The following is a 27,171-nucleotide window of genomic DNA, read 5'->3' as shown; positions in this document are numbered from 1 at the left end:
TTTGGGCCCCTACCACTCGAGTAAGAGATGTCGATGATGTTCTGGGCTCCTGCTCCCAGCCTGGCCCAGTCAAGCTGTTGCATGCATTTGGGAAGTAAACCAGGAGATAAATGGCCAGTCAATACCTCCCTTTCTCCCCCACTTCTTCTCACTCTCTGTCACTCTACATTTGAAATTTAAAAAAAAAAGCAAAATTATTTATTTCTATGATTCCTATATGCTCAACCAAATCAAATCTAGCCATCACTACCTTCAGGTTTTTCAAGCATTCTCTGTGAGCATGCCAGCCCACACTCCCCTCTGAACTATGTTTAGAATCCAGAACAAATTGCATAGGACTTTCACTGAGCCAAGACTTTATGAGCATTTTCTTAGCTACACATTTTGGCAAAACCTTGTTAAAAATATAAAACTAATTAAGACCCAGGCCTATTATCATCTGTATATCTCTTTCCAAGTGAAGTCATGTTAAACGTGTATATCAAATCATAAAAAATTATTAATTAACATGCATATAAATAAAACCTTCATGAACTGTCCTAAATAGGATACTAGTCACCAGTGAACAAATGAACCCAACCTCTAACTTCATTGAGTTTATTTATTTGGGAAAGCAGACAGGAAAGACACAAATTTGTAATATATTTTGGGAAGGCAAGTAAAGCAAGGATTAAAGGGGGACTGAGAGCAATTTTCCAGGAACAGTCTATGAAATGGTGCATGTGAGCTCACAGGGAAATGAACAGGAGTTCAAACTAGCACATATTCAAGCAAAACATCTCAGTTGCAAGGGCAAAGACTATGAGACAGAGGAGACAGCAGGAAGGTCAAGAGTGAGTGTTGGGCTGGGTAGACCATGTGAGAACTTGGCAGGAAGTACAGATTTGATTTCCAAGTAAAACTGGACTCTGCAAAGGTTAAATAATTCTCCTGATGCTATGTGCAAAAGAGATGGTAAAAGAAATAGGAATGGAGCAGCCAGCAGCAGTTCAGAGGCAACTGCCCAGATTCACATCATGGCTCTTCGGCTCATGAGCGGGGAAGGGGAGGGGATTCTCTCAATAAAGTTGACCTGTTGTCTCGATTTTTCACACTTTTGTAAGTGAGGATAATAACAGAATCTAAACCATAAATTTAACCGGAAGATTAAATTTCTGTATAGAGAACCTATGGAAGAGCATCTGGCCTACAGAGAACATGCCACGAATGTGGGATTTTAGAGCCTTGCATAGGGTTACGAGGAAAGCACAGGGAAGAGAATGGGGCTGAGGAACAAGCTCTGGGACACAGCAACATCTTCAAGAGCCTCCATTTGCTGTAAGCTTGCCTAAGCCTCGTCTGGGGCCCCAGATCTCCCTGTGTGGACCTCACAATTTAGACCTTTATAATACACTATTTTATGCAGTTCTTGGTATTCACTATGATTTAAGCTACTTTTTTCCTCATACGTGTATATTATTATGCTGAGCAGTGAGTCGGACACATACTCAGAGTTGTTTGCAAACACTTATTCAGGGATTATGTCATGTAAATATCAGAGAAATCAATGCAAGGCACTGCATTTTCTTTTATGGAAAAAACAGCAATCTTCTTCCTCAAGAAATGACATGAGGGCCCAGTGTTGCACTGTGGCAGGCTAAGAAGACTCCTGTAACAACAGTACCCCACGCCAGCAGCAGCTGCCGCACTCCCCATCCAGACCTCTGCTAACGAGCCTGGGAAGGCAGCAGATGATGGCCCAAATGCTTGGGTCCCTGTCACCCAGCTGGGAGACGGAGATGGAGTTCTAGGCTCCTGGCTTCAGCTTGGCCCAGTTCCTACCAGATTGGCAATGTGGGGATTAAACCAGCAGATGGAAACTCCATTTCTCATTTCTCCTTTTCTATATCTCTTTCAAGTGAATGAATAAATCTAATAAATGAATGAATGAATGAATAAAAAGGAATAAGTGAATAAATAAATCAAATAAATAAATAAATGATGTGAGTCATAAGCTACATTCAACCTTCAGGCACATCTTGGCAGGCAGAATGTCACACTGGCGGAAGCAGTCACACCAAAGTCATGCCACTTTCCCACTGGATGCATGTAGAAACCTTCTGTATCTTCCTGCTGATTTGTCTAGGAAAAAATGCTTCCCATTACCAGGTAACACGTCAAATTTGCCTCCCAGTTTAGTCCCCAAAGTTTTACAAAGAAGCTAACCACTAGAGCAAAAATATTTTCCAACAGCAGCATTACAACTTGGCAGAAAAACTGGGGACTAAAGTGAGCATAACCTAAAGGTCAGCACTGGGATGCAGCAGACTCCACAAGCCTGTGACATCAGCATCCCATGTGAGCACTTGTTCAAGTTCCTGCTGCAGCTCCGCTGCTCATGGAGAAAAGCAGTGGAACACAATGGAAAATGGCCCAAGTACTTGGGTACTTGATCCCACATGGGAAATTCAAATGGAGTTCCTGGATACTGACTTTGGTTAGGGAGTAAACCAGCAAATAAATTCATTCTCATTCTCTCTCTCTCTCTCTCTCTCTCTCTCTCTCTCTCTCTCTCTCACACACACACACACATACACACACAAACACACACATACTTCTCCTGCCAACAATGTACAGGAAGAGGTCACAGAGCCTTTGGATGGTTACTGTATTTGTAAAATGACTTGGAATGCTAAAAATGTCCAAAAAAACCAAGGTTCAGGTCAGCAGACAAGTGGAGGGGATACATTCATTTTTCAGAGTGAGTATTTAGTCTAGTAGACAAGATGCCAGCACCCCAGGTCAGAGTGCCTGGTTCAACACCCAGTTCCAGCTCCTGACTCCAGCTTCCCGCCTGGGCATACCCTCAGTGGCAGTAGCGATGGTTCAAGTAATCAGTAAGTTCCCTGTCACCCTTCTGGGAGATCTGGATTGCATTCCTATAACCTGGCTCTGGTCTGGTTCTCAGCATCCATAGAGTAAACCAGGGAATAGGAGCTTTCTCTCCCTCCCTCTATGCCTGTCAAGAAAAACAAACAAATAATTGAAGATCTCTCGCTTTTTTTCTCCATCTCCACACAACTATCTTCCCCCTCTGTAGTTCTTTCCTGCAGGCTTGGTGGATGCACCAGCTCTTCATGTGGGTTCAACCATGTCCCAGCCTCCTATCCTGAGATCTACCACCTCACCCTCAGATCCTCCAGGGACCTACCACAGTACCAAGTATGTGAGAATTACGTAGGCAAACTCAGAGTGGAGAGCTGGGCCCAGGATGTATGCTCCCAAATTAGCTTCCTAGTACAAATCTAAAACTGGAAGCGACAGCGGCTACTATGTGCTGTTTTACCAATAGCCTTCAGCAAAAGCTATTTCTAACTAATTTGAATCACTGAGCCATTCATGGGATTTTTGGGATTTTGGGGATTTATGGGATCTTTGTAAGGGTTGATTTGACTTCGGCCAATCTCCCATGACTTTCATGCACACTCTACACAAACTCTGCAGCTCCAAATCTCCAAATACTGTTCTGATTTGAGGCAATGACCTGCGGGAACACAAATGTCGGGGGGGGGGGGATAGAATAGAACCCTCACAACTGATACATCTGATTAATTAAACCCTAGGACTTCAAGTGAACACTTTGATCTTCAGACTCATTTTTCCATGGTAGCTTTAATCTCATAGCACAAAAATATTCATTTGCGATTTCGCTTTTTTTCCACTGCTAAGTCTATGCTCAGAGTCAAGGATTCATTAAGAGGCAAAAAGCCTTTATTCTTCTGCCTGTGCATCTATACAGTTTTTGAGAGAACTTTCATTTCCCCCCTTGGACACGATCCCAATGTAAAGAGGCCTTTTGGGACTAAGCATTTAGAATATGCCCCTGCCAGTATACACATAGGATATCAGAAAACAGACTTCCAACTCACAATGTTATAAATACAAGTGATTCCCACATTCTGAAAAAAAACTTCTCAGAATGCCACAGAAAATAGAGGCACTACTGAAGATAACTTTTGAAATACAAAAATTAGATTTAAATAGCATATTTTTAAATGATAGAACTATATTACTACAGAGATCAGATGGGTAAGCCGAAAAAAAATCAGAAATATTTGGCCGTTACTACAGTTTTATGTTTGTGATTTTTTAAAGAGTTAAGGCATGAAGTGTCAAGTGCTTTAGAATTAAATAAAAAACAGATAAGGGCCCACCAGCGTGGCCTAGCAGCTAAAGTCCTCGCCTTGAATGCACCGGGATCCCATATGGGTGCCGGTTCTAATCCCGGCAGCTCCACTTCCCATCCAGCTCCCTGCTTGTGGCCTGGGAAAGCAGTTGAGGACGGCCCAGAGCTTTGGGACCCTGTACCCGTGTGGGAGACCCGGAGGAGGTTCCAGGTTCCCGGCTTCGGATTGGCATAGCACCGGCCATTGTGGTCACTTGGGGAGTGAGTCATTGGACAGAAGGTCTTCCTCCCTGTCTCTCCTCCTCTCGGTATATCTGACTTTGTAATAAAAAATAAAATAAATCTTTTAAAAAAACAGATGAACAATTTCAAAGACCCAATATATCATAGTGTGCTTTAAAATTAAAGGTTAAGTGACTAGAAGGGACCAGCACCATAAAGTAATGGGCTAGGACTCTGCCTGGGGCACTGGCATTGCATATGAGCACTGGTATTAGTCCTGGGTGCTCCACTTCTGATCCAGCTCTCTGCTGTGGCATGGAAAAGCAATGGAGGATGGTCCAAATCCAGAGGAAGCTGGAGACAGCCCAGGTCCAGCTGTTGTGGCCAATTGGGTTGTGAATCAGCAGATGGAAGACTCCCCTCTCTCTCTCCTTCTCTCTGTGTGTGAATCTTTCAAATAAAAACAGACCTTAAAAAAATTGTTTCATGTAGAAGACAGGGCTGGAAACAGAACTGGCCCAGCAATCGCAACCACCAGCATATGCATAAGCTGATTGGGGCGACAGACTGTGCCGGACCCTATAGTGGCAAGCACAAACAAGAACCAGGTCTGGGATCACCTCAGACAAAGTTCCTTTGGGGATCCCTCCCCCAGCTTAACTGCTGAACTCAGAACTCCAACCATGAAGAGAAGTGCAAGCTCCATGGTCTGACCATGGAGCCCATGTGTCACAGCTGGGCTTCCTCAGAGGCTCAGATGGAGCAATGAACAGCATATCCTAGTGCACATGGAGGATAAGGTAGTACATTGGCATCTGCAGAGGACGCCTGGCACCACAACAGAGGAGAGAGGACAGAACAAATCGATCAACTACCCCAGCCACATATTGGCAGTGAAAATCGGGGCAAACGGAAACTCTTAAGGTGGTTTATGTCTGTCAGCCAGTGAATTCTGGAGAGATTTCATCGTGCTTGGAATGACAAGATTGGCAGCAATTCAGAACAGATGAACTATCAAAACCACTTGAGCAGTGCCCTCGCAGCATGCCCCCCATTGGAGACCCTGGAATGGTTTGGAGGCTGGGTGAGGCTTCTCCTTTTATCTCCCCTCTTCCCCCAAATAAAGAAAAAACTGTGGAAAAATTGTGTTACCCACTTTCCTATAGCCCTTGACCCTTTGTACACTAATCAACTATATAAAGATCATCAAAATAAAATAACAATAATTTTTTTTTTAAAAAAAGTGGTTAAGGGCCCAACACAATAGACTAGAGGCTAAAGTCCTCACCTTGCACATGCCAGGATCCCATATGGGCGCTGGTTCTAATCCTGGCACCCCACCCCACTTCCCTTCCAGTTTCCTGCCTGTGGCCTGGGAAAGCAGTTGACAACCAAATCCTTGGGACGCTGCACCTGCATGGGAGACCCAGAAGCTCCTGGCTTCAGACTGGCTGTGCTCTGGCCATTGCAGCCACCTGGGGAGTGAATCATCAGACCGAAGATCTTCCTCTCTGTCTTTCCTTCTCTGTATATCTGACTTTCCAATAAAAATAAATCTTTAAAAAAAAAGTGGTTAGGAAAAAAAGAGATTAAAGCGTTTTTAGGACCAAATTTAACTAGCTCTTTAAAAGGACCCATCCCTGTCTTGAGAGGCAAGTCAGCTTTGAGGAAGAGTTTCTTGGGCAGTACTCACTACCAACAGTCCAGTGACACTTTCTAAGAAAATAGGGGAAGAGATGATACTCAACCAGCATTCCCAGCTAAAACCGATGCAATTAGGATGACTAATAGGAAAAAATAACTGAGTGGGCCCTACTCACTAAGAAATATACCCCCCACATACTGAGCTTCCTTCCCAGGAGTCATCTCAGCCTTCATAAACATCCTCTTCCCAACCAAAGTAGTTGAATCAGGAGATACTCAACACACATTTATAAAATAACTTCCTATCTAATTCCTTTTATTATTATTATTTTTCTTTATATGAGAGAACGAGAGAAAAGGCAAGAGATCTTCCATCCACCCGCCCACTTCCCAAATGCCCTCAACAGCCAGGGTAAGGCCAGGGTGAAGCCAGGAGAGAGCAATTTAACTCAGATCTCCCCAGTGGATGGCAACTGCCTCAAGGGATGCGCACTTAGCAGGAAGCTAGACCCAGAAGTGCAGCTGAGACTTGAACCCAGTTACTCAGAGAGTGGATGAGGGAATCTCAAATGGCTTCATAACACTGCGCCAAATTCCCAACTTCTCATCTAATTTCTTAACCTCGTCTGCTTGTTGATTCCGTAGCTTCCTAATATCAAACGTGAGAGATAATACAACAGAATAAACAAATGCTGAGAAGCGTTAGTCAGTGTTATATCCACGGCAAATATTCAATAAATGTCAGACACAGGACGTGCACCAATGACAATAACACAAGAAGGTTTAGTGCAGGGCTGGCTCCCTGCCTGGGGGCACTTCCCACCCTCCTCAGTTAACCTCCCACAAAAGGAAGCTAGGAAAGAGGGATTCAAATAGATCTAAATTCAAACTACTTCTTAGCAAGACTGATAGCCAAGATTCCAGCCTCACATTACAGAGACAAAACACACCTAAAACAACCCTTGCCCTACTCAAAGTAACTCCAGAACACTCACAAACAGCATATTCCAATCACCAGGACTTTTCTCACAAGAAGCCCATGAGGTTTGTCTCTTTGCTACCAGCAAAGAGTTAAGTAGATTATTTCTGTCATATTTGTTGGGGGACTCTAAATTCCAATTTAAACAAATGATTCCCACTCTTCTAAGGAGGCTTTAACTGGGCTAGTCTGTTACTTTAAGCACAATCTGATGAAGGCTGGATTCTTTTTACGCTTTTTAAAGAACTTGGGAAAAATTCTTTTGATGATAATTTTTAATAGTTGGCTGCAGAGTTCACATATGGTCCACAATTGCTTATGCTGAATTAGAAAAAAAAAAAAAAGCGCATCTCCTTACATTCTAAAAGCTCTAACTGCCAACATATCTGATACTGACCTCCCGCAAGGAACACAGCACAAAGCAACAAGTGTAATCATAGATTCAAAAAACAAGACTTACAAAGAATAACAGAGAAAACTCAGCTTGTTTAGCTAGCGGAAGAGAAGGATGGGTAGAGATGGGGAAATCTACACATTGGTAGCTGCCACTGAGGTCTCAGAATCTATTGCCTCTGGAAACACCTGTGCAACACAGAGGGTTGGGAAAGCAGTCCAGGCAAGAAACGTTAAAAGAAATTAGGTAATCTGCAATCATCAATCTGGAAACATCAGGAAATGCTGCCTAGGGAGGCTGTAAAATCTCAGCAGCAGCATCAAATCTTCTGTGTGAAAGATGTGTGGATATTTGGAGGTGGAGCAGGTTGAAATAATCAAAATCCCACTATACTTGGAGATTACATCTCATGTCACAAGGATATTCCAGTTCTACTTTTCTAAGCTTTTAGCTACCTTAGGACAATCTAAATCACTCCTTTAATAAATTATAAAAGTGGCATCTTCTGACACCTTTGTTAACAAAAACATTAACTATGTAAGCAGTGCATCAAAAAGGTAGGTAAACATTTTTGATGTTTTAAAAAGATTTATTTAGTTATTTATGAGAAGGTGAGAGAGAGTTTTTCATCTGCTAGTTCACTCCCCAGATAGCTGTAATGGCCACAGCTAGGCCAGGCTAAAGCCAGGTACTAGGAACCTCTTCCAGGTTTCCCACATGGGTGCAAGAACCAATGTGCTTGAGTCATCTTGTCGCTTTTCCCAGGCCACCAGCAGGGAACTGCATCGTAAGTGAAGCAAACAGGACACAAACCCATACAGGACACCAGCATTGCATGCAAAGGCTTTTTTACATTTAATAACAGTATTGCCACGGTTTCTTTATAATTCAACTTTCAAAGCCAAGCTCAAGAGTATCTTTACAAGAACTCACCCAGCAGACACCAGGCGATCAAGAAAGAGGGGTGCTAGCGAAGGAAGCCCTGGATGATTTTCCTTGCCACAAATACAACAAAGTGGCTTTCAGGTCATACAAGACATGGAACAGGAGAAGGAACAAAGGGGCTAACAGGAACACCATCTCCAGTGTGCAGTCCCAAGGAATTCCCATGGCCTAAAAGTACTGGAACAACCAAGACAGCCCTCAAGCATCAAATTCCAGGAACTTCAAAATAAATGGCAAATCTGGGTCTCTTTGACCGGTTTTTGAATTCCAAATCCTGTATGTTAGGCGAGGTCAACACTTTTCAAAAGACCCAAACCCCAAACCAGGTCATGTCCTGCCACCTTCACAGGTGCTCATGACAAAGTCAATGTATCCTAAGCCCCTTTCAACAGGGCAAGCTCTCCAGAGTTACAGGCTCTTATAGGAGCAAAGCAGGCATGGTCAACCAAGATTACATTTGGATTTTGCCTAACCTCCTGTAACCTGCCACCCCTTAGCCTCAGAACCAAGAGCTTGTGGGTATTACTAAGTTCAACAGAAAAGGCCTAGAGATTGCAAAAGGAACAGCAAGAGATTCATATTGTATTCAAAGTGGCAGACAATTTTAGTAAGATGTCTCCACCCGCTGCTGCCCTTCCTGAGCCCATTATCGGCAGACAATCACAGGGCTTGACTGTACACTGGAGTATTTCGTAGCCCTGGACGCTCCCTGGCTGTATACATGAAGAACACAATTAGCTGGTTAGAAATGTGGAGGGGAAGGAAGAGTCCCGGGCAGCTCTATCTCCTGGCTTTCAGGCACAGTTCTCATAAACTTCCCCCAAAGACTTCCCAAAGTTCCCTCAGAACAAGAAGCACAGCAAAGGCATGTTTTGCCTCACTTTCTCATGACTAAGAATGGCAACCTCAATTTTTTACTTTACTAGCACCAAGTTCTAAAATTCAGCATTTGTTAAAAGTAGGGGGGTAGGGGAAGAATGTTGGAGGAAAAGGGGTACTCAGATAAAAACATTTAGGGAAGGAAAGGCTCCTAAACAAATTACAACTGGTCTACCTCTCAGGGTAGTCATTAAGGGGAAAAAAAGAAATCATTCAGTAAAGCATTGCGAAACATGTGGGGAACAAGGACAAACCAGCACGCTGCTGTTCCACACACACATTCCATTCCAGTGTTTGGTGAGATTCGGCTCTTTCCGTTCCTCACATCCTTGTGGTCAGTGCTGCAAGCAGTTCTTACCCAGGGAACCAGGCTACCTTCCTGCCAGGGTACAGCCAATGAGGCAGCAACTGAAACACCCAGAGAGCCCAACAACATCTATTTTTTTAACCTCTTCATTAAGAACTATGATTTGTGATGAGCATGTCACATTCCTGTACATAGATGTCACGCGGGATGCCTAAAAACACTGTTTTGCTCCTTACCCCTGTCTTCCAAAACCTTTAGAAAGCTAAACAACACCTATAGGATAATACTGCAATGCTTGTGACAGGAGCTGACCACAGCCAGCTTCAGCTTGACCTCCCTGCTGCTCTCACTGCAGGGAAGGCAGCTGCCAGAGGCCAGGCTTCCTAGTGAGAGAATCATGCACAGCAGTCCCAGCTCTGCCCCTCACGGCTCGTGTCATCTGGAGCAGCTGCTCACCCTCCTCTTCTGCCATTAAGACAATACCCGCTTCCCAACAGCAGCAGATGACAGAGAGAACGGTTCTTGGCACAGAGTGGACAGATGCTCAGCACACATCATTTTTCTCCCAGTTCCAGTTCCAATGGTCCACTCTTCCCTCTTGAACACTTTCCCAAGGGCCACTGCTGGGGCACAGCAAGTTAAGTGGCCGCCTGCAATGCTGACATCCCATATGAGAACTAGCTCAGTTTCCAGCTGCAATACAGCTCCACAACAATGTGCCTGCAAGGCTAGCGGAGGATGGCCAAGATACTTGGGTTCTCCATGTGGGAGACCCAGATGGAGTTAGTTCCCATCTCTTGACTTCTGTCTGGCCTACCTCTAGCTCTCGTGACCATTCACAGAGTGAACCAGTAGGTAGAATTTATCTCTGTAATTGGTTTTCAAATAATTTTTAAAATTGTGAACATGGTGTCTTCATATATCTATATGAGAGAGAGAGAGAGAGAGAGAGAGAGAGTGAGAGAGAGAGAGAGAGAGAGAGAGAGAACACACTTTCTCCAGGTTTCCCATGTGTATGCCGGGGCTCAAGGACTTTATCCATCCTCCACTGCTTTCCCAGATACATAAGCAGGGAACTAGATGGGAAGTAAAGCAGTCAGGGCTAGAAATCAGTACCAATAGGGGATGCTGGAGCCACAGGCAGAGGCTTAGCTTGCTAGGTCACAGGGCCAGTCCCTTAAACAATGCTTAAAAAAAAAAAAAGAAGTAAATCCTCTCCCTAGCAAACTCTTCACCAGTTTCAGAACTGACTTTGCTCCAAACTTCAACCAAAATCTGCCACCTAAGAAACCATCCTGCCTTGCTAGCATTTTCTCCTTGAGCTTCTATAAATCTCATGTGCTAAGCCAATCAATAAAAAGTGATTCTTCCTTCCTGTGTCAATCCTCTTTTCCCAATGAGTCCGCAGACTTATGAGCAAGGGTTCTGGTATTTATCAGGTCAATCACAAGTTAATCATTCAAGCGCACAAACACACACACACACACACACACACACACAGAATAAAAAGTTACATTGGAGTTATTTACCAAAACCGGTGTCCTTCTAGCCTAGCTAGGGAATAACAATCCTTCCCATATGCACAGGCACACAACTCCTTCCCATATCTTGAAAAGTATTATTTAACCAGGTAGATAAAATGTAAGGCTCAGCCTATACATGAGTCATCCAGGAACTCTCTACCAGGCTGCAGAATTCAGGACTCCCATGCACTCTTCAAATGTCCTTAGTCTGTCCTAAATTTGGTAAGAGACACCCTCTGAGTAGTTCAGTCTCTATCATCAGCTTTCCAGAATCTAAACTACTCATCCACTAAAAAATAAATAAATAATCAATGAAGGGATTCACTTCCTGAAAAGGTATCACCTTCAGAAAGCAACAGCAAACAGTCTCCAAGGTTGTAACCTTGCCGCTCTCTGCTAAGCAGGCCGTTGAAGTGTGTGTGTATGTGTGTGTGTGTGTGTGTGTGAATAAGCTCAAAGTCATCTTGGAGATGGATAAGGGCCTCTTCACCATTCCCCAAACCCTGCTGTCCAAACAACAGACACACCTGCAAGGGGATAAATCCACTCTCTCACTTAGCACAAACGAAAAGTTGTTTTATGCACACTCAAGTGAGTATAAACTGTGTTCATACCAAGAGCTCCAGAAAATGCAATAATCTCTCTCTAAAAACACTGGAAAATATTCAGTCTCTTGAACTTTAGTTGGTGATAAATTGTTGGACAAGGTGGCATAAACATTGCCCAACCGGTGGTCCTTCAGGCAGTCACTTTTTAAATAATACCCTCAAAACTTGGTCCCCATAAAAATAAGGAGGAGAGGGAAATGAAGGGTAACCATCCACAAGCAAGTTTAACTTGGAGAAATGACAGAGTCTAAGCTAATTTTCCTTTGTTTGAGTGCCCTGCGTGCGTGTGTGTGCTCCAACTTAAGGAGCCTGCACACAAGGTTCCCGGCTCCAGGTGAGAGCTCGGTGGCCGCTGCACAGCAGCCTGGGAGGCGTCCAGGGGGGCTCGGCATGGCACGGCGACGGTAGTGCCCACCCCCGGCCCGCCCAAGACCGCTCCCGGCCCTTCTTGTGGCCAGCTGTTCCCCTGCCCCACACAGACCCTGGCCTCTTGGTTCCCCACCCCCACCACGCGGGCCCCACGCCAGGAAGGGAAGCACAGTTCCCGCCTGCCAGAAGGTGCTGGCCGCCGCTACTGGTTCTCCCGTGCCCCCAGCAGGCCCCACGAAAATACTCACAGAGCAGGAACTCCAAGCCGTGGGGGCAAGGAATAGCGGGAAAAGGGCTAGGAAAAGGGGCGGGGCAGGGCGCGGTGGAGCCAAACCAGCTCCCCCTTCTGCAATCCACTCTGCGGGAGCAAGGACTCCGGGACAAGCGGGTGACCTCCCGGATACAGGGGGCACTCACCTAGGCACCCACCAGTCCAGCGGGGCGCTCCCAAGGGCAGCAGCCCACCAGGAGCTGCACAGCCAGGACAGAGGAGGAGCCGCTCCTGCAGAGAGGGCGGGAGGGCCGGCATCTGCGCCCCGGGGCTGCGGCCGGGCTGCAGGGAGGGAACTAGAGAGGGGCGTGGAGGATGTGTGCCTCCACCCAGGACAGAGGGTGGGCTGCTGGAGCCTGGCGGAGGGAGAGCTCCGAGGCGCTGGAGGAGCTGGGAAGCCGCCCGAGAGCTGTTGGGGAGGGGGTGCACCGGGAGGAGGAAAGCCTGCGGGGCAGAGAGTGGGGGGACTCGGGAGGATCCAGGATAGGAAGTTCAGCTTCACACTAGACGGCCCTCACCTTGATACCATCCGACCTAGAACTGTCTGGGTCCGGAGCAGAGCACACAGGGGCCTGAAACTTTATGTCATTTTCTCATACACACGTGACCCCCTTTGCAGTCCAGATGGTTTCAATCATGGAGGAAAAAAGCGGCTCTGCTGGTATGCAAGAAAAGCTGGAGCGGGAAGAGTCTGGGAAAAGCCGCTGGGGCAGCCGGCCTGCCTTCAAACAAACCAAGGAGCTCTTTCTGTTCTCTTGGCTCTCGGCCTAGGGGAGCCCACCTCGGCCCAAACGCCCTTTGGTGCTGTGGCAACTGAACTTAGAAAGCCATAGGGTTCCAAGGAAGCTGGTCGGAACCGAAAAGTCCCTCGAGCAGTCTGAGAATTTGTTTTAAATACTCCACTGGCTTGCAAAACCAAACACTGGAAAAGGGTGTCACTTAGTAATAAAGCCAGGGAGTCCTAGCAGGGAGATCCTATGATTTATTGATAGGATTCTAAGGGAAACCGTTAGTCCAGTATGTCAATCCACATTTGGAAAAGAACAATGTAAATCACTTTAAAATCCAAACCCCATATGTACTTGGTGGGATGTTAGGAAGCCATGTAACCCAGCGTCTCCTCCCATAAATCACTAAAAATAGACTTTGATATTGAAATGAGCAGATCTGCCAAGTAGCAATGAAAATGGACTTTTTGAAGCTTATAATTTCAAATTTACAACTTTACATTGACTAGTTACATTTCAAAGGAGCTCATGTGTGTAAGTGAACATACGCGGGCTCTAACGCCAAGACATGTTTCAGAATGCAAGCCAATTCAATTGTCACATAGCCTGAAGAGGTTATTTACTCAGCTGCAGGGCAAGTGTCAAAAATAATGAGTGTTAAGATACATCCTGGAAATAATTTAACTTGTTCATGATCAAACACAAATAGTAGTAAGAACCAAACTGATACAGTCTGTTGTTCCTTGGCCAAAAAAAAAAAGGACAAGTGGATGACTAGTACTGACGTCTCCCTAACATAGATGCCAAGACTATGCTGGACTTTTCTAACAAAAGGCCTTAATAAGTAGTGAGGCACAACTGTCTGGGTGTGAAAACTAAGTCCATTTCTAGTAAGTTCCAAGTATCCTGTTTTAGGAAAACCCAGCATGTCAGCCGTAGCTGAGGCACACTGGGAAACAAAACACATCAGGACAAGTTTTACTCCAACTCCCTGCACCAGTGTTTCTCTCTTTGTTCCTCTTCTTTCTTTTTCTTTCCTTCTCTTTCTCTTTCTTTCTTTCTTTCTTTCTTCTCTTTTTTTAGCAGATTTACAGAGAGAGGAGAGACAGAAAGATCTTCCATCTACTGGTTCACAATGGCTAGAACTAAGCCCATCCAAAGCCAGGAACCAGAAGCCTCTTCCAGGTCTTCCACATGAGGTGCAGGGTCCCAAGGCTTTTGGGTCATCCTCTGCTGCTTTCCCAGGCCACAAGCAGTGAGCTGGATGGGAGGTGGAGCAGTCAGGACAGGAACCAACACTTGGAAGTGGAGGATTAACCATTTGAGCCACTGCACTGGGCCCAGCAGCGAGTTTCTATTCTAGGTCGCTGAAGTACTTGAGCTGTTCATGAGAACTGGGTCAGGTTTGATGGATTTAGTTCTTTCCCACCCCTCAATTCAAATGAGGGTGGGTCTGTCCCCAGCACCAACAAGAGACCTCATGGATGTGAAATCAAGCCAGGGAATTTAATAGCACTCCAAGCAAATTCTACCTGCAGCTCCCTGAACTCCCTAAGGAGGTTCTTTAGTTCCCACTTCCAAAGCTAGCAGAATTTCTTTCAAGTCCTGCTTTTCTAGTGAGCAACATCTGTAAAGAAAACCAGGCCAAAAGGAGGCATCAAGCTTTTCCTCTAGTCAGACCCAGGACACTAATTACTTTCATCTCTGGCAGCTTCTGCTGCTGCCTCAGACTGTATGCTGAAGCAATGGAGCAGGGTAATAATGAGATGCAAAATGGTTCTGTTAATTTCATTGTAGATTATGTGTGGAATTTTTTAGTTCCCAAGAAAAACTTTCATTAGAACCGTTCTTCTGGAAAGAAAATTAACATTCCCCAAGTTTTCCTAATATAGTCTCGGATTTAACTTCCAGTTTATGTATTAGTAAATGCTAACATTGACCAAATATTCACTAAGAGACATTTTACATTTTTTTTACATTTTTTTTTAAATTTACTTGTTTCTAACTTATTTTTAGTTTTTTGAAAGGCAGGGGTCATCCATTCAGGGGTTCACTCCCCTGAATGCCCCCATCCTAAAGCCAGGAGCCCAGAGCAGCCATGTCTTTCCCGAGGCAGCAGGAAGTCAAGCACGTGAGCCACACCTGCTGCGTCCCAGGTGCATGGCAGTGGGAAGCTGGAGTCAGGAGCAGAGCCAGGATGCAAAGCAGGCACTCTGACAGGGACGGCAGGTGTCCAAGCAGCATATTCACTTCTGCATCACTTACATCTGTTGCCATTTTAAATGGCTAGCTTATTACTTACATTAATCTAATGTTCATATTATTTGACGAAGCTAAGCATGTATAAGGTGCTAAGGGAGATGGTAAACTCTTTGAGGACAGGGACCAGTCCTGCCTTGCTAATGATTGCATCCTAAGTGCCTAGCATAGTGCTCGGTTAGAAACAGGTGCACAATAAACATATGTTCTCTATAAATGAAAGAGAAGCACTCTGTACATAATTCTCTAGAGAAATGTGACTTGTAATAGCTCTTTATAGGGAAGATACCAGCAATAAAAAGGAGGAAGACATAATTAGCCAGCTTTGTTTTAAAATCACAGTATATGTATTCAGAAATACATGAAGTTAGTCCAAATGCAATGCCCTTGTAGGAGGAAAGTAGTATATTCGTTGTCTGAACTTTAGGATCGGAGATTTGCTTTCCCATGTCCCAGTTATTCAGTACTCTTAACACAGAGCCAAGACAAGACTGGAGCATAAACATCCTGACTCTAATTTAGATAGTATGAACACTGTCCCTTTCATCCTCTCTCATCCATCTCCTCCACCCCTGGGGCCATTTCCTCTGTACTGTCTTCTGTCAGACTAGGGAAAGTTTCCTACTCTTCAGAAGTGCTAGCTTTGGTTCTCTTTGTGTGGAGAAGCACAATACATCCTGAATCCAGGGTTATAGTCCATACACATGCCTGGCAACACATCTTCAAAGTAAGGATCTGCTTAACATTGTAACTATGAGGGGCTTTTTATTATATACCAAAACAGAATTTGACACCACAGAGATGGGGTTTGTTTCATTTTGTTATTTTAAAGACTGAACTTAAATATGGTGAAGTGTCTAAGTTTTCTGGTCCACAGATTTTGCTTTGGCATGTGATATGTTTTTCTTTGAGGGACAGAGGAGTTCAGATTTTCTAGACGTCTGTAGGTCTGGTAGTAACCATGGAACAATTATATCCACTTAGATACTCTGCCTGTAAAGTTGTATGTAGTCATTAATGGGACAGTGGGGGCTTACTTATGCCTCATGATCCAAACAACCAGTCTTCTCTAAGAAAAGCAACTGGGAAGGTTAATGGTCTGGATGACATTTAAGTTTCCTAGGCCATACTTTTCCACAAAACCTTTCCAACAACAACGACAGCACAGTGGCTCAACAGGCTGGTCCTCTTTCTGTAGCTCAGGCATCCCATATGGGTACTGATTGAAGTCTTAGCTGCTCCACTTCCAATCCAGCTCCTTGCTTATGGCCTAGAAAAGTCGTGGAGGATGGTCCAAGTACTTCTATCCCTGCACGCACATGGGAGAACTGGAAGAATTTCCTGGCTCCTGGTTTTGAATGGGCTCAACTCTGGCCATTGTCGCCATTTGGGAAGCGAACCAGTGGACGGAAAATCAATCAATCTCTCTCTCTCTCTCTCTCTCTCCCCCTCTCCTCTCTGTAAATCTTTCTTTTAAATAAAAATAAATAAATCTTTAAATAATAATAAAAATTAAAGTAGTATGTTTTGGGAGGAAGTGAACATTCAGAAAAGCTTAAGTTACAATGCCACTGCGGAAGCCTGCATCCCCTATGGAGTGCCTAGGTTTGACTTTTAGCTCTGTTCCCAATTTAGCTTCCTGATAATTATGCAACTCTAGGAAGCAGCAGGCAATGGTTTGAGTTCTTGAGTTGCTGCCATTCATGTGAACGACCCAGTCTGACCTCTAGACTATTGGCTTTGGCCTGGACCAGCCCTCCTGACTCTTGTGGACCTTTGGGAAATGAGACAGGGGAAAGATCTCTTTACTTCTCTGTGTGTCTCTGTCTCTTCCTACCATTCCAAATAGAAATAAAATTTGGAAGTTAAAAACAGTGATTATTAATCACTAGTTCAGGGATAGGTATTGTGAATGAGTGGATTAAGCTGCCATTTGGGTTGCCCATACCCCATATCAAAGTGCCTAGAACGGAGTCTTTCCTCTGCTTTCTGATTCAGTTTCCTAATAAAGTCCTTGGTAAGCAGTAGGTAATGGGTCAAGTAGTTGAATTCCTGACATCCATGTGGGAGCTCTACATGGAATTTCTGTCTTCTGGCTTTATTCTGGCCCAGTCCAACTGTTGCGGGCATTTGAGAAGCAAACTATTGGATACAAGATACCACCCCACTCCCTCTCTGTATCTGTGTGTGTCACTTAGCACTTCAAACAAATGAACATTAAAGAATTCACTAATTCACAGTCTTAAGTACTATTTTATCTACTGCTGTTTTCCATTCTTGCTAGATTTAAATCAAATGTCACCTGTATAACACCCCCATATTCATCCCATATTCATCTGGAAGTCCTGCCAAAGGCTCTAAGATGTCCTTACACTTTAAGACTACAGGCATTTGGGCACCAGACACCCAGAACCCAGTATATCTCAGCAGTGCTAAAGATGGCTTGTCACCCCTTTGGCTTTTGTAACTTCTTTCCCAAGTTAACTGAAAAGGCTTTTACAGTCACACAGATAAATCTGAGTTAACAGAATGGTACTCAACACATACAGGTCATTGTTTCTTTAAAAAGGAAGTAATTCAGAATGTTCTAAGAAGTTTTAGGAGATAATATTCTCGGGCTCCAGTGACACACCTACTGATTAGAATCTCCCACGTCACAAAACACTGGACTTAAGTTATTTCTAAAATCTTTATCCACATACAGCAATTTTCGCTTAAAGAAAAGCTCTACTATCAATACATACTTCCAAAGGCTTTCCAAGAGGAATTAAGGAATCAATCATGCTACATGAACTGAAATACAATAAATTTCTTCCACAAGCAACTTACTTTGATACAACTACCTTTTATGATGTGCTTCTCAGAGAAAGAAAATAATCCTTAAGTTGAGTTTTCTTAATCAAATTATTCTTTTTTTTTAATAATCTAATCAAATTATTCTTACCAAATACAGTTTAAACAAATTTTAACAAGATTTTATACTAGATCACTGAAGAACCAGTAATGTGTTTTTTATATAAATATAATATTAACAACAGGCCAGGACTGGTGCCAGTGTGTTAGGCTAAGCTTCCACCTGTGGCACCAGTATCCCATGTAGGTACTGGGCTCTAGTCCCAGCTGCTCCACTTCCAACCCAACTCCCTGCTTATGGCCTAGGAAAGCGGTATAGGATGGCTCAAGTCCTTGGGGCCCTGTACCAATATAAGAGACCTAAAACAAGTGGAGCAGCCATGACATGAACTGGCACCCATATGAGATCCTGGGCACATGCAAAGCAAGGATTTAGCCAAAAGCATTAGTATTACCCAATACAATTCCAGACAACCAAATAACTTCAGCAAGCAGTATTGGTTAACATGCAGATATGGTAATAAAATACCACATCTGTTTGCAAATAACTTCTTGATTTTTATTTCTGTCTCTATCCCTCCAATTAGTTTTATGTTACAGTGCAGACTGATAAACAATGAAAATGTAGGAAATTTCTGGCAGATGGATATATACAAACAGCATTTTTCTCTCACAACCTGAAGTATTACTCTCGGAAAAAAATGAAAATATTTTACTCATACCTACACATAGTTGAAGGGGAAATTAACTTAGGGTCATATAGTATTAATATAGTTAACATGTCACAAGAATATTATTAAATATACTAAAAGGCGCAATAGCCTAATGGCTAAATCCTTGTCTTACATGCACTAGGATTCCATACAGATGCCTACTTGTGTCCCAGCTGTTCCACTTCCCATTCAGCTCCCTGTTTGTGGCCTAAGAAAGCAGTATAAGACGGTTCAAAGCCTTGGGACCCTGGACCTGAGTGGGAGACCTGGAAGAAGCTCCTGATTCATGGCTTCAGACAGGTTCTTCTCCAGCTGTTGTGGCCACTTGGAGAGTGAACCAGCAAACGGAACATCTTTCTCTTTCTGTCTCACTTTCTCTCCATACATCTGATATTCCAATAAAAATGAATAAATCTTTATATGTATATACATATATGTACATACACATATACATATATACATGTGTATATTATATATTAATATTAATTAGTATAATTTAGTAATTAGCAAAGTGGTTAAGATGCTGGCTAAGATACTCTGTATCCTATACTTAAGTACAGGGGTTCAGTTCTCAGCTCCAACTCCCAATTCCAGTTTCCTGTTAATGCAGAGTCTGGGACATAGCACTTATAGCTCAAGCAAATGTATTCCATCACCCACACAGGGGACACAGGTTAAGTTCCAGGATGTCACTTTGGGTCCAGCCCAATCCTAGCCACTGCTAGCATTTGGCAAGTGATCCAGTGGATGATGGCTCTGTCTGTTTCCTACTGCTTCTCAAATTAAGAAAAATCTTAAAAAATAAATTATTAGTTTGTTAAAATATTTAAGACAGGATGGGGAACATTCAGTCCACAGGCTTTCTAAGGCCCATGAAATCATTTGAGCTGGCCCTGCCAAGGAAATTACATGTAGGACTCAAAATTCATTAAACCTAAGGCAGGCTAATTTTTTCTGGATGATTTTTACATAGTTGATTAGGGTGATAAGAGTCAAGGGCTACAGGGAGGTGAGTGAGATCATTATTTCCACATTCTATTTTCTTCCCTTCCTGTATCTGGGGGAAGGGGGAAGACATGGGCGGAAACCATATTCAGTCACCCAAACACCTTTGCACCCTGGGATAGAGGGCAGCCACCTGACACCACCCCAGGGTCCCCAATGTGGGGAATGCTCTGAGGATCATGCTCAAGAAGTTCCGATAGTTCAACAGTTCTGAATTACTGCCGATCTCAGCATTCCAAGCATGATGAAATCTCTCCAAAATCCACTGTTGACAGTCTACTTTAGAGGCTCCATTTGCCCAGATATTCATTGCCAACATTTGACTGGGGCAGTTGATCCATTTAGTCTGTCCTCCATCCTTTGGACCGGGAGTCCTCTGCAGACTCCAATGTACTGCCGTATCCTCCACATGCACCTGGATATGCTGTCCACTGCTCCATCTGAGCCATTGAGGAGGCCCAGCTCTGACACAAGCACTTCACAGTCAGTCCAGGGAACCTGCAATTCTCTCCATGATTGAGGTTCTGAGTCCAGCAATTCAGTTAGGGAGATCCCCAAAGAAACTTCATCTAAGGTGATCCCAAACCTGGTTCTTGTATGTGCTTGCCAATACAGGGTCCGGCACAGTCTGTCGCCCCAATCAGCTTATGCATTTGCTGGTGGTAATTGCTGGGTCAGTTCTGTCTCTAGCCCTGTCTTCTATGCAAGCCAATGGGTACTGCAGGCCAGTCTGATTCTGCCTACCACACACTCAGCCCTCATGCAAACCAGTGGAAGCTTCAGCCCAGTCGGAGCAACCTGCAATAACCCCCACAAGACCTGCCCCCTGGCCTGGTTTCCATGCTTGCCGGCATGTACAGCAGACTAGTCTGGTCCTGTCTGTCCCACATCCCATTCAGCTCTTGTACATGTCAATGTGGGACAGACAGGACCATGGACCCACTGGTGTGCTTGAGATCTGGCAATAGGAGAGGTTCTGATGGAGGAGTTTGGGGAGCTCCTTTGTCAGGTCACAGTCCCTGCAGGTGAGCATAAGAACCAAGACAGGGAGCAGCCCAGACCAGGCCAGGTAATGGTACCCACCAACATACATTTGGCACATTTGGGTGAACCAGGCTGAGCCAGTTCATATCACCCTCTGGCAAATCCAAGCACCAGAATGAGTGTGAGTCAGGCCAGGTTGGACTGCAACACAAGCCAGTTCATATGAGGACTGGAACTGGAGACTGGTTGGTCTGGGTTAGGTTGTAGCCCCTACCAAGGTGAGCTGGAATTGGGATGCACCTGGCCCAGCCAGGCTACAGCACCCATTGGCAAATGCTGAGGGTGAGGCAGGCCTTGCTAGACTGGGTCACAGTGTTCAACCAACATATGTGAGACCTGGGGGAGCGGTGGGAAGCAAACCCAAGAGGGGAGCTGCAGGAGCCCTTCTACTCGGTCACTATTCCCACTGGTGAGTGTAAGGCTGGGATCAGGGGCACACCAGGCTGGGCAGGGCTACAATACCTGGTTGCCTAAATGTGAGCTGAATCAGGGGAAAACCAGGCTGGGTTGACTGTTCCAGAGGTGCATGCATAAGTCAAAGTGAGTGCGGGTTGGATGGGCTGTGTTGCAGCACCAGCTGGCAGATGCTGGAATGGGGTGCAGATTCTGTTGGGCTAAACAACAGAATCACCCATAGAGTGTAAGACCTGGGAGTGGGAGTAGGACCATAGGGAAACAGTGGGCACCTTCCTCTTGGGTTGTGACTCCTACTGGTGAGCATGAGAACCAGGAATAGGGACAGGAATTGGTTAGACAGATGGTGACGCCTGCTAGCACCAGTGTGGACTGGATAGTGGAGCCTAACCCAGCCTGCCTCCAGTCCCAATTCTCGATGGTGGGTGCTAGAACCTGGACCTGCTCAGTCTGCTCCCATCCCTAGCTTATCAAACTGGTAGGTGTGACAGCCTAGCCCAGCATGACCTGCACTCCAACCCGGTTTCTGCACTTGCCAGTGAGCTAAAGTTTACTTGGCCCTGCCTGGTCCGCCTCTTCCAAAACCAAGCCATACACGAGGCAACAGTTGTAGCTATCTTGTCCAGCCTGCCTGACCCCCAGGCCTAGGCCACTTCTCACCAGCAGGAGCTATGGCCCACTTAGGGGTTTCCCAAATTTCCCCATTCGGCCCACTCGTAGACCCAGATCCCATGTATTCCAAAGGATGACAGGCCTTTGCCCAGCATAGCCTGCCCCTCCATCTTGGACTTGTATGAGCTAGTGAAGGTTGCGGCCCGGCCCACCCCACACCCTGTTTTAGGATGTACATGTGGGTGCTGCAGCCTGGTTCTGCCCAGACTGTTCACAGTCCCTGTACCTCTGAGTGTTGGCAGGTTCCATGGTCACACCTAGCTCAGCCCATCACCACCCCAACTCAGAAAGAATCTCAGAATTGGACGATATTTCCTGCCACCAGGGGGAAACAAACAAAAAGCTGGAAGCAGAGCTGGATCAGGCAAATTATTCAAGAATTCAAAGACAATATGAAAAGGTCAAATATAAGAGTTAGAGGAGTCCCAGAAGGTGCAGAAAGATAAGCTGGGTTTACAAATGTATTAAATGAAATAATAAAGGAAAATTTCCCTAATCTAGAGAAAGAATTGAGAAACAACCTCCAGGAGGGGCACAGAACTCCCAACAAGGTTGATCAAAAGCAATCTTCACCACAACACATGATAATCAAGCACTCTTCAATCCAACATAAGAAAAAGATCCTTACATGTGCATGTGAAAAAAATCAACTGACATATAAAGGAATGCCAATTAAACTCACAGGAGACCTCTCACAGGAAACTCTATAGGCAATAAGAGAATGGAGTGACATATTCCAGATTCTAAAAGCAAAAAATTGTTGGCCCAGGATAACGTACCTTTGTCTTTGAAAATGAAATAAAATTTTTCCACAGTAAAGAAAAGGTAAAAGAATTTGCCTCTTCCAAACCTGCCCTACAAAGCATACTGCAAGATGTTCTCTTGACAGAGAAAAGCAATAGCGCCCACCAAAATCAAAGGCAAATGCGAAGAACATCCCAGTAAAATAACAGAAGACTAAATCAATGAACAACTCATTGTTAAAATGACAGAACCAAATTACTACCCATTCATATTAACCCTGAATGTGAATGGCTTAAACTCATCAATCAAACGTCACAGATTAGCAGACTGGATTAAAAAACAAAACCCATCTATTTGTTGCCTGCAGAAGACATATCACACCAACAAAGATTTTGTTGTTTTCTGTTAGTTTCATCTCTTCAAAACACTTTCTTCTGATTAAATTCTTCAATGACTCATAGATCATACAGTAGTATCACTTTCTTCAAGAAGGTTCTTGATTTTCTTTTTCATTTCTTCAATGGCACATGAGTCATTCAGTAACATGTTATTTAGCATCACGGTGTTGTTAATTTCTTTTTTTCTTCCTCTTGTTGATTATGTTTTGTGGCTTTTCATTAGGATGTACAGTAACTATAATGGAGACTATCATATCTAGCAGCATGTTATTTAACTTCATGGTATTGTAAATTTCTATTTTTCTTCCTGTTGTTGATTTTGTATTGTGGCTTTTCATTTAAGGGGATGTATAGTAACTGTATGATGGAGACAATCATATCCAGATATAAGGATACAATACAGTATGCATCTCTACTTTCAGACAAAGATGGACTCCCAATGAAACTGTTTACTATATCTTGACAATAGGATGCTGGACTCTCTGCCATTGTCCATGCCCACAATGATGGGTATATGATTGTGGATGAAGAACTATACTATAGTAATGACATAGGGGAACTCAGTGAAGAGGGAGGGAATTGGGGAGGCGATAAGGGAAATCCCATGATCTATGGAAATGTATCATAAAATGATAATAATAAAAGAAGTGAATTTTAAAAATAAAACAAAAATCTAATAAGGAAGACATATGTAAGTAACCTAATAAGGAAGGCATATGAATAACTATTCATGTATATAAGAATAAATGTCATAAAAGAGGAAGAAATATAGGAATTTGCAGGAGAATATAAAGAGTAGAAAATAGAATTTACCTAGGGAATATTTGGATGCTTGTATCTCTGAAATCTCATGGTGAGGTACATTTTATAATTATTGTTTGAAAGCATCTAGTGAGACCCTTGCAGTCTGGAGGCTCATATTGTTTGTTTCCATATTATTTCTTTAATAAGATTTAATTTTCTCTCATTCTACAACTGCTATCATGTTTTCACTTCCTTGACTAATCCCCTAATTGTCCACCACATTTGTTTCTTCGTGTTGTTAATAATTTAGGGGAGATTTTGTAAAATTTCCCTTCCAATTCTCTATCATCCATTGTATTTTTACTTTGCAGTGCTTTTTTAAGTTTTTGCTGAATATCTTGAGCTTCTTCCTTGGCTTTCTCTGAGTTCCTAACACCACCATCAACCCCTTCTATCTTTGTGAGCACTCTTTGTTAGCATGTTTTATTACTACATCCTCTTTTGCACGTCATTGAAGTGGAAGCTTTCCATCTTGGATCTTTTCAACATATAGCCTCTCCCTAGACTTCTTATCAGCTTACATGACTTTGATGAAATAGCCTAGTGTTTTCAAATTATTATATTTAGCTCCAACCTGAGTGCCACACCTGATCTTCCAACTATCCAGCAGATATTTGTTCCTAGAAAAGGCTCCCTCGGGCCCGGCGGCGTGGCCTAGCTGCTAAAGTCCTCGCCTTGAAAGCCCCGGGGTCCCATATGGGCACCGGTTCTAATCCCGGCAGCTCCACTTCCCATCCAGCTCCCTGCTTGTGGCCTGGGAAAGCAGTCGAGGACGGCCCAATGCATTGGGACCCTGCACCCGCGTGGGAGACCCGGAAGAGGTTCCTGGCTCCCGGCATCGGATTGGCACGCACCGGCCCATTTCACTTGGGGAGTGAATCATTGGACGGAAGATCTTCCTCTTTGTCTCTCCTCCTCTCTGTATATCTGGCTGTAATAAAATGAATAAATCTTTAAAAAAAAAAAAAGAAAGAAAGAAAAGGCTCCCTCAAACTTTATAGCTAGCTCATGGGTAACTTCATAAGGTCTATATTCCGATCTCACAAATTTTGTCATTCCTAGAAATGATAGGTCCAAGCAGATATCATCTCTTTGGTAGAACCTTCCCAGACTTGTTCCTACTCCTCAGCAGAAGATATTATTCTCTTCCTTGGCACTCAAAGCAAAGCTCACAGCCATAACACTTGTTCCTGAGTATTGCTCACCACAAACCAGTCTGTTTACTCTGCGAGGCTGTGAGCCTCTTGAAGGCATGAGCCATTCATCTATCAGCATGAGCCCCATCTTCAACATTCAGCAGATAGCTATTATTCAGTGCATAACCATGATTTCAAATGAATATACAGTATAAATATTTGACAATAAAATCACTAGAATACAACCAGAAAACTAACACTAAACTAAGCCTAAGTTTCAAAATGTGCCTATGATTATTCATGAAATATGAAAAATATTTGTTAATTTAAAAATATATTTACTTATTTGAAAGACAGCATTATAGACACAGAAGGAGAGACAGAGCAAGAACTATTCAATCTATTGGTTTATTCCCCAAATGGCCCCAATAGCCCACGCAATACCAGGCCAAAGGCAGGAGCTTAGAACTCCAGCCGAATCTCTCTCTCAGGGGCAGAGACACAAGCACTACAGCCATCATTTGCTGCCTTCCCATGTATATTAGAAGGGGACCAGTTTGGTAGTGGAGCACCTGTACACTAATTGGCACCCACATGGACTAGCATTGCTGGCACAATACTGCCCCTTCTTTTTAAACAAGTTTAATTTATTTGATGGCACAGAGAGATGAGACAGTGATACAGAGAGAGATCTATCCCCTGGGCTGCTCACCAGACGGCCACAACAACCAGGGCTGTGGCAAGCTGATGCCAGTTGGCTAGAATTCAATCTGAATCTCCAATGAATGTGGCAAGGACCAAAGCAGTTGAAACATCAGTTGCTGCCTCCCAAAATGCGCATTAACAGGAAGCTAGATCGGGAGCAGAGGTAGAACCTGAATCCAGTAGCACAATATGAAATGAAGGCATCTAAGTGCATTATAACCACCATGCGAAAGGCTCACCTCCCAAGGTTTATTTCTTAAGACTTTCCCAGCCTTATTAAAAAGCACATTCTTCATAATTATTTGCATTTATTTAATTTTAAAATTTGAAAAGCTAATTTAAATTAAAAAAAAAAAAGATTATTTGGTGGCTGGCATTGTGACATGACACTAGTTTGAGTCCCAGTTCCTTTAAGCCCAGTTTGCTCCCCACTAATGTGCCTGGAAAAGCACTGGGAGACAACCCAAGTTTTCGGGCCCGTGGATCCACATGGGAGTCCTGGAAGAAGCTCCTGGCGCCTGGTTTCAGGTTGCCACAGCTCCAGCTGTTGCAATCATTTGGGGAGTGAACCAGCAGGTGGAAGAGGTCTTTCTCTGTTTCTCACCATCTGTGTCTGTGTAACTCTTTCAAATATATAAATAACTATTATTTAATTGGAAAGGCAAAGCCACATAGAAAGAGAGAGAGAGAGAAAGAGAGAAAGAGAGAGACAGAGAGACAGAGAGAATCTCCTCATTTGGCAGAAACAGAAACTCTATATTGACTTCTTGCATAAGTAGCAGGGTCCTAGTACTTGGGCCATTTTCTTCAGCCTTCTCAGGCACATTAGAATAGCGGGCCTGGCAGCATGGTCTAGTGGCTAAAGTTCTCGCCTTGAACACACCGGGTTCTAATCCCAGCAGCTCCACTTCCCATCCAGCTCCCTGTTTGTGGCCTGGGAAAGCAGTCAAGGACAGCCCAATGCTTTGGGACCCAGCACCCGCGAGGGAGACCTGGAAAGAAGTTCCTGGTACCCAGCTTCGGATCAGCGCAGCACCGGCCATTGTGGTCACTTGGGGAGTGAATCATCGGACGGAAATACTTATATCTGACTTTGTAATAAAAATAAATAAATCTTTAAAAAAATAAATAAAAGAAGCAGAATAGCCAGGACTCCAATCCAATTTTACATCACCTGCTTGGTGGTTAAGCTATCTGTATCTCACATCAGAGTGCCAATATTCAATTCCTGGCTCTAGTTCCTGACTCTAACTCACTGCTATTGTAGACCCTGGAAAGCAGCAATCAGCTCAAGTAGCTGAGTTCCTGCCACCCTCACAGTAGACCTGGACTGTCATCCCAGCTTGTGTGTAAACCAGCAGGTGGGAACTCTGCCTGTCTGTGTGTCTCT

The 27,171-nt window shown here is 44.0% G+C and overlaps 1 protein-coding gene across 5 annotated transcripts in view; it reads right to left on the bottom strand.

The window, feature by feature from the left end:
• Positions 1-27,171, bottom strand: part of DENND2B (DENN domain containing 2B) — a 218,674-nt gene that overhangs the window by 159,766 nt on the left and 31,737 nt on the right. Inside the window, exon 1 of one of the 5 annotated variants that reach the window (XM_058663413.1) lies at positions 12,453-12,586. The exons of 3 other annotated variants lie outside the window; for them this stretch is intronic. The gene's annotated coding sequence lies outside the window, so the exon portion shown is untranslated. Of the gene's footprint in view, positions 1-12,283; positions 12,302-12,452; positions 12,587-27,171 lie in introns of those variants that run through there. One more of the 5 variants, XM_058663414.1, reaches the window with a different exon arrangement.

This window comes from Ochotona princeps, chromosome 4 (assembly GCF_030435755.1).
Source record: "Ochotona princeps isolate mOchPri1 chromosome 4, mOchPri1.hap1, whole genome shotgun sequence".
Taxonomy (NCBI): Eukaryota; Metazoa; Chordata; class Mammalia; order Lagomorpha; family Ochotonidae; genus Ochotona; species Ochotona princeps.
Note: the sequence above shows the minus strand (reverse complement) of the source record. Positions and strands in the feature narration are given on the sequence as shown.